The sequence below is a fragment of the Dermacentor variabilis genome, chromosome 9 (assembly GCF_050947875.1).
Source record: "Dermacentor variabilis isolate Ectoservices chromosome 9, ASM5094787v1, whole genome shotgun sequence".
NCBI classification, from domain to species: Eukaryota; Metazoa; Arthropoda; class Arachnida; order Ixodida; family Ixodidae; genus Dermacentor; species Dermacentor variabilis.
Window position 1 is genome coordinate 68,022,987 of NC_134576.1, and position 8,492 is coordinate 68,031,478.

General features: G+C 43.7%; 1 pseudogene; it reads left to right on the forward strand.

The window, feature by feature from the left end:
- The first annotated feature begins 679 nt into the window (after positions 1–679).
- On the forward strand, positions 680–3,301 carry LOC142558395 (uncharacterized; annotated as a pseudogene).
- Positions 3,302–8,492: the final 5,191 nt, after the last annotated feature.

Genomic DNA, 8,492 nt, shown 5'->3' on the forward strand with positions numbered 1-8,492 from the left:
AAAGGTGCAGGAAAAGCGCAGAGCTGATTCACGATTATATTGCGCCCTCTCTACGCTCTCTTTTGTCGGCGCCGGCTTCGTGCAGACCACAGCCTATTCTTACCCCGTGGTGCAGACGTACAGGTGGTGGTATACAAACTTTATTTAGCAGACGTACAGGTGCGAAGCAGCGGCGCAGCAGACGACATAGCTCATATGCGCAAGCGCCGTTAAAAGCCCGCATACGTGCATCTGCCGTGTCTACACAAGCGCGGGTGTATGAGCGCCTTTGAAGCTGATCATACCAGAAGTTCAGGATCTTTCAAACTTACGCACTCTGTACACATTAGTCGGACAGAACGCCTGCACCGCGTCCGCACCGCGTCTGCACCTTCTCATTCGTTGCGAGTGTCGCGCTGTGCCTGCACCGCAGAAATGGAGCTCCGAACTTCTCGCGAATCGATGTGAACTGGTTTTTAGTGGTGCGGGCGAATCAAACGAACCTTTAACACGAACAGACGAAGGTCCGTTCGATTCTATTTGGCTCATGTGCTAGCTGCTCGGCTGTTCCTTGCTGTGACTGACTGACTGCCCCACTGCGCTGCTGCTGTGCACGCCTTCGCCTCGCTGTCGTTTTGCGTTTTTTGGCAAGGGTTGCAGCGTTGCGGCTTGGGCTTCTGACTCGTCTCTTTCGCACACCATGTCTTCCAAGTGGAGAAAATGTAGAGTCGTAAGAAAGGAATACGACAATATACTGAATGAACTAGGACTCGCGCGGCTTGTTGCTGGGCCTTCCTCGGTTTCCCTGTCCAACGACAGAGCTGCAAGCACCACCTTTACGGACAGTGCTCGCGTAGCGCCACTTTCGCCTCCGAAGCTGGGAAGCAGCAGGCAATCGGGAAATTCAATTTCGACGGACGACGGGGGTGAGCCTCCACTCAAACTGTTGAAAGAGCAGTCGGGAAGCGAAGCCTTAGTCAACAGCGTCTGCGGACAAGGTGCACATTTTGTTGAAGAATTCCAATCAGAAATTGTGGATATGTCTTCACGTGAGCACAGCGACTCTGATAGTAGCTCAAGTGACAATCAAATCTCAAGCAAATCTTGGGATGAGTCTGATGGCTTTGTTGCTTCAGACAGCTGCACAGGGCCAGATGAGGGAACAGAGCTCACTTGTAGCGCAGCGCTGTCTCGTGTATCTCCTGAACAAATGACAGCAAGTGAAGAGTTTGCTGTCATTGCTTCCAAACATAATATGACTCATGCATGCATCAACGATGTCCTCGATTTCTGCCGTTGAAGAGGCTTCTCTGACCTTCCAAAGGATGCTAGGACAGTTTTGAGAACTGAGCGCAAAGCTCAGGTGGAGCAAAATGGGTCTTTTGTGCACTTTGGCCTTGCAGCCGGAATTCGTCAAGTGTTGCCGCCGGGGCAAGTAGTTCCAAGTGAACTGAAGCTACAGGGCAACATCGATGGAGTCCCTTTTTACAGAAGTAGCCAGCTTGCCTTTTGGCCCATTTTGTGCCGCATTACAAACGTGGAGGCATCACCACCATTTGTTGTAAGTGTGTATTGTGGTGCAGGGAAGCCACCATCTCTGCAGGATTGTCTAGAGCCATTTGTGCGAGAGGTCTCGGAGTTGCGTCTGAAGGGTTAAGCATAGGAGATGTTCGAGTACAGGTGAGCATTGAAGCCATGGTGTGCGATGCTCCAGCAAGGAGCTACGTGAAATCTATTGTTGGCCACGCTGGCTATTATGCGTGTGAGCGATGCAACCAAAAAGGGCGGCACATTGAAAACAGGGTCACATTTCCCAAACTGCACGCACCAACACGAACGAATGCATCATTTCGATCTCAAGAGAACAAGCGCCACCATTCTGGTTTTTCACCATTCCTATCGCTTGACGTTGACATGATTGCATTTTTCCCATCTGAATACATGCACCTCGTTTGCCTGGGAGTCATGCGACGACTCTTAAAGAATTGGGTATGCCAAGGCCACAGTAATAGATAGAGCAGACTGCATCGTTGTCAACTAAATGAAAGCCTTGCGAGAGGCATCCAAAGCATTTCCAACATATTTCCAGCGAAAGCCAAGGGGTACAGAAGAACTTGATCGTTGGAAGGCAACAGAGTTTCGAACATTCCTCCTTTATGTGGGGCCTGTTGTCCTAAAGCCTCTTCTGCCTCCATCACACTACAAACATTTTCTAATGTTTCATGTAGCTATCAGAATTTCAGCATCACCTCAGTACTACTGTGAATAAAATGATTTTGCCAAAGATGTGCTGAGGTACTTTGTTCAAGAGTTTAGTGAGCTATACGGAAGAAACCAGCTTGTGTACAATGTGCACTCACTAATTCATCTTGCTGACCAGTGCCGGGACCATAGCCCATTGGATCAGTTTAGTGCATTCCCTTTTGAAAGCTACCTTGGACGAATGAAGAAGTTGCTGCGATCCTCCAACAAGCCACTTTCACAGCTAAGTAGGAGAATCTCTGAACTGAGGCACTCGACCAAGAACCAAGTCGAGCAGAAACTGCAACATGTGAAGCCTGGAGACTGCTTCCTGATTGACAGTGCTCCTCCTGTGGTTGTTCTGGAAATAATGGGAGACTACTTCAAGGGAGGGATTTTACCAAATGCCAAGGACTTTTTCAAACTTCCACTCAAGTCATCTCAGTTGAATATTTGGCGCTGAAACACCTTAAGTAATAGAACTAAGGTCTGGCCTCTTGATGACCTCCGGAATACTGCTCAGTGCCTGAGGCTTAACTACAAGCAAGGACATGTTGTTGTTCCTCTTTTGCACTTTCACTGAAGCTCTCAGTGGTCGGTGGACTTATATTAACCCAAACTGCCATAGTCAGTCATCTGACTGCCATATTGCTATGCCTCCAATGGCCACAATGTCTGTTCTATATGAGGCCGACAGTTGGGCTAGTTGGAATTCAAAGACAAAGACATTTTCAAAGAAAAGTTATCCTTTTGTCTCTGCACCTCTTTTCATTTTTCTTATGTGCTGGAACATGTCCTTGTTTGTTCTATTGTCATTGTCGCGAATCACCTATTCAAGCCATGTTCAAGCTTTCTGCATCAAGCATCATGTCATTAATACAGTCATTAGCACTATTGTCCAGAGTGTTTGAATGGCACCCTTTGACCTGCCCAGGTGGCATTTGGTGGTAACACTGGATTCGAGGTAGCATACAGCTGTGTATGGATTGCTGCACTTATGTTACTTCCCTAATCTTTCTCCTCACAGGCCTTCGTGTCTTCCGCAGCTGCAATTTCCTGAAGGCACTGCATTGCCACTGAGCAAAAGTAGAGATAACACATGGCAAAACTTTCATCAGCACACGCCAGGATGTGTTATCTTGACTTTTATTCCATGGCACCTTCAGACACTACAGTTACCAAAGCCACAGTGGCCAGTAAAGTGAAAAAGATAAAGCCAGCAGTGATCAGTGCAGCAGTGCAAGACCCGGTCCAATGACAGAGCTGCAAGCTCCCCATTTGAGGACTGCACTTGCATAGCACCACTTTTGTCTCAGAAGCCGGGAAGCAGCATACGATCAGAAAGTCCATCATATCAGTGCAGCAGCGCGTTCTCAGATGTAAGGTATCTAGAGCCAGGTGTTATCGATAAATGTCGCCCAAGCAGGCTTAAGCATGCCGTTCAAGCACTTAAGCATGCTGATAACTGTACAACCCGGACAAATTGCATTTCAAGCCTTCAAGGTTCAGCCCCAGCTTTCATTTTTGCTGCTGATGTGTTTTCACCACATCAGGCTCATACTGCCATGTCTCTTGAGAAGTCACCGCTCTCACTTGGGCACATCACCACCTCCACGACTTGGATTTTGATTGACACAGCAGAGCATCTGAGCCATCCAGTTCTGCAACACAGAATCCAGCTGAGCCTGCACCTAACTTGCTGAAACTGCACTTGTGCTTAGATACCTCCAGTTTCTACGTGTTAAGTGCACTTCACCTGTGACAAGCTGCAGCATGGAACACTAAACGGCCCTTTTCAGGGCCACCCAAACTATATGACTGGTGGGGATGTGGCAGCTCCTACTCTGCTCTCCCTGACCCTCTAGAAAATTAGCATGTAGTTATGTATGTCTGTGTGCGAATAGAATATCATTTGGAATCTTGGGAAGAGCTTCTGGAAAAAATATATATACAGAACAGTCTTTCTTTTCTAGAATAAACAGAAGGAAAGAGCGAGAGAATCAACAAACCATTTCTTTAGTAATCACAGAAAATACAGCTATGGAATGAAAGAAAATAAAAAAAAAACATAACTAGGCATCGTGAAGTGAACACGAAACCAAAGGTTTCTAGATTTGTGTGATCATGGCAGTAACAGAGCAAAATGACAATGCAGTGCCATTTGAGACTTCATCTGCGCAAGTGTTGAGCGTCTCTTAAATGCTGTTGCAGTCAGGTTAAGCTTTCTAGTGCTAGGCACCCTGTTCTTGCAATCTGATACTCTCAAAACTCTGGGATGAACTTCTGCAACCAGCATGTTTGAAATACAGCCGCCTTCTTTTAGAAAACAAACCACCATAAAATTCAGGAAGGTGCAAGCAAAGTAAGTGACAGAACAGAAGCTGGACTTACAAATGTTAGTTTAACTTCACAATGCCCAGCATATAATTTTTGATATGCCGAGTTTGATACCTCAAAATGCCAATTTAATTGTGGGAAAGTTTATGTGAAATTCACTCTAGTGTCTTTGACACACCGAACCTAAGGTTTCATTGTGGGTAGCTCAGATAACCAATAATAATTAGTAAGTTGTAAATAGGGTGTGTCTGCACTCACCTACACAAGATTCAAACATTATTCTAAATGTCTGCATTCTTTCTCAGTGAGTATAACTGATGGAATGCTTGCACATCTAGAGCGGTGTTTCTTAAGTATGTTTCCAAAAGCTCAATTTCAAGAGTTGTGCATGCTTTTCCTATTTGATACACACAATTAAAACTGGAGGTAGAGCCATATTCAAAACAAATAAAGAATACAGGTAAGTAGTCACCTGTGTGCCCATGGGCAGCATAGAGTAATGTTCACGCATTCTATCATTGATGTGCTTACCAATCTGGAGGATGTGAACCATGCCACATGTCAAAGGGTCCTGCAAATTATTTTTGTGGCATGTGAATTCTGTGGCATATTTTGACATGCAGACACCCTTGAATTGGTTACCAAATGGCTACAGAAGCCATCAAGCATGCTGTGTGCAGAAAACAGCAGATTCACATTATGCCCCTTCTCTACTTATGCGAAAATGCACAAACATGAGATAATTTGCTGTTTAGTCTCCGCTCTGTCATGATCACCTTGTTACGTATATATTGCTGCCTATCTCACTTCTTTTACATTCACTGTGACACCACAGCAGTTGCACTACTGATGCTCATCAGCTTCCAGGCAACAAATTTCTTACTGACCGCTTAATTCATTTGAGTGAATGCAGCACTCTTTCCAAGCGTTAATAACAACATGCCAACACTATAAAAATGAACTGCAACAAGGCACAGCAACTGAGTTTACTAAAGCCTGCCTAGATTGCAACATGTGCAGTCCCCATCATGCTTAGCCCAAGCAATCGAGCAGGTTATTGATTTTCAGCACCTTATCTATCTAATCCTCACACCTTAACTGCAGCAGTTCTAGCTGCTTCCACACATGCAAAAAGATGGCACCAACACAGTATATACATCTGCATCTATGCATGCAGCATGCACATCATCACTGGAGCAGCCTTTTGGTGTGCTGCTAGCATAATGGAAGCAAGACTTTATTCCACACTCAATTTTACGTTATCTTCAGCTGTGCCGTGGAAGCTGAGACACTGCACCATTACTGTATCTGTGATTCCTTGTGACGTGTTCTTATATTTGTCATGCACGTGTTGTTTTCGACATGACGCCAATTACGAATAAAGCTTATAAGTTTAACCACTGCCTCCCACCACATCAAAGGTACACTAAAAAGCAAAAATAAATCATCTTACACTCGTAAAGTATTCTTTCATACTTCTTTCATTCACTTGGCAGGAACAGATTGACTTTTACTTCAGAATATAAGGGCCAAATGTTTTTTTCTTCTTTCTTTTAATGTCGTACTGGCATATCGATATGTATGAAAGATGTCAGTGTTCTCTCATATTCGGGATCTGCTAAGAGAGGGGAAGTACGAAAAGGTTTCTAAGGTTATTCTTTGGCTCCTTTAGAATGAAGTAATTTTTACCAAGTAAACCAGCATACCCATTTAGATCTTGTCAAAATTCAAAACGTCGCATTGAGCTGGTGCCGGAACTTTGCTGCAGCACCACCACTCATCGTTCACTTGTGTCTGACTTCTAAGCTGCCTCCTAACAGTGGCCGTTTTGCTATTGCAGTGCATAATTTACTAATACAGCATAAATTGGTAACCCTGTCTAGCACATCTTTAACGTAAAATGTAACATTGCTGTTACAGTTGTGCCTAACTTGAGGTGACCACGTGGTTATGAAAACAGACACAAGAACCATGAGAATTTTTTTTGCGGAATGCCATGGGATATAATGACGATTTGGTTTGAGTGAAAGCACTAGCCACTCAGGCTTGCACTATGTAAACATACTCTGCTTCTCAGGTCACGTTATATAACCTATGGTTTACTATATTAGCAGCAGTGCATAAAGACAGGCTTCCTTGTAGGAGCACGTAGAAACAATAAACAACATACAAATTTTGTGCACATGTGACTTCTTGAAGCTTAGCACCATTTTATTTGCCCTATATAGAGGGACAGATTAGAGACATGCAAGTATTTGTTTAGTATTCAGGAAACAGCATGCAAACAAAGAAGACTGATATAGAAGCAAGAGGAAGTGCTGATTTGCAACTGAGGTTTTGTAGATGCTTTGTGCAGTGAGATATACAACAAAAATGAAAACATAGCAGACTACTAACTTGAAAATAAAAAGTGCAGCTATCTATGCACTAAAGAACATCTTTATAATTCAGGGAAACGGAAGGATAACTGCTGTGTCTTCCATCGATTCGGGTGTTGTACATTTGTGTTATATTCTGCATGGTCAAGCTGCGTAGTGCTGTGATAGATGATTCTTTAAACAAGTATGTGGCTGCACTGTTGATAACCGACCACAATGTGGTTGTTTGTTGGCTTTTATGCTCCTGCAATGTTACATCAATGCAACTTCATGTTTCTCTTATATAGCCGAGGCCATACAAGAAATTTCACCTCCAGCTCTTCAAATGGCTGGAGCTGTTTCTAGCACCACTGCCCCTTTTTTTAATGAAGCATTACTTGTTTATAGCAGCGTAAAATTTGTAAGCTCATATTTGATTGCGTGACAGGATTATGACTTGGAACTTGCACTGGGCAACCACTTCATCCTGTAATATGGCATGTGCCTATGGGGCTGTAGTAACTCTCCATGTTCATTTCTTCCCCATACATATGCTCCCTGCCAGTTCGAGCTTTCCTGGAAAATCACCTTCTGGAACATGCATTTGCTAAAAGGAAGTTTCTCATCATCAGTGTGTTACCTGGAGAAAGCCTCATTGCATCAATAACTCAAACACGAAAAGAAGGGCCTAAGGACAGCTGGAAATGCTCATATTTTAAACAATATAAACGTCACATGCCACCCATATGAAATAATTGAAAAAAGCATGTTGGTGTACTTCTCAAAAATGTTCCAAAAGTGAAATCTCCTTGCGACAGTGCCATCAGCACGCAGTTTCTAGAGAACACCTGCCAACTGGAGCACGTAAACAAGTTTCTTAAAAGCAAGAACATTCACTCCAGCATTACACTTTTATGAGGCTGTATATAGGCAGGCTAAACTTAAATGCACGTCACTGAAAGGCTCAGGGAAGAACATTGTACATGCAAACAAACTGACAACACACCCAAAGAAAGCTGACCATACATTGTGGGATGTGTACCTACATATCAAAGCTCAGTGACGCAACTAGAATGCATTGAAATGATAAATGTAAAAGCATGCTATTGGCCGCTCTACTCAAGAAAAAAGTATTGAATGTGCCAAAGAGAGAGACTGCACATGTGTATGAATAAAAGTGACATCTTCATTGTTTTGACAGAAAAGGAAATGATATACAAAAATGAACAGATGGGGGGGGGGGCGGTGAGTTTGGAACTCATTTAATCTCTCCCTGTATCTTCTAATTACATGTCTGCATTAATAAGTGCCACTGGCAGCTTGCATTGCCATGAAGTGTTGTCAACTAACCAGGCTTGTGCATTGCTACTCTCTGGTTCCAAAATACTATAATCAGTTCAAAACGATACATTTAAATGTTTTTGCTTGCTACCACAAAGTGTATGTTACATGCAAGCACCTACTGCCCTTCTTCAAGCAAGTGCATGGTAGCAGTGTTCTCGTACACGATAACTTGTATGCTGTAAACAGCTTAGAATGTATACGCATGTGTAAGGACAGCTGAGGAATTGGTGTGGG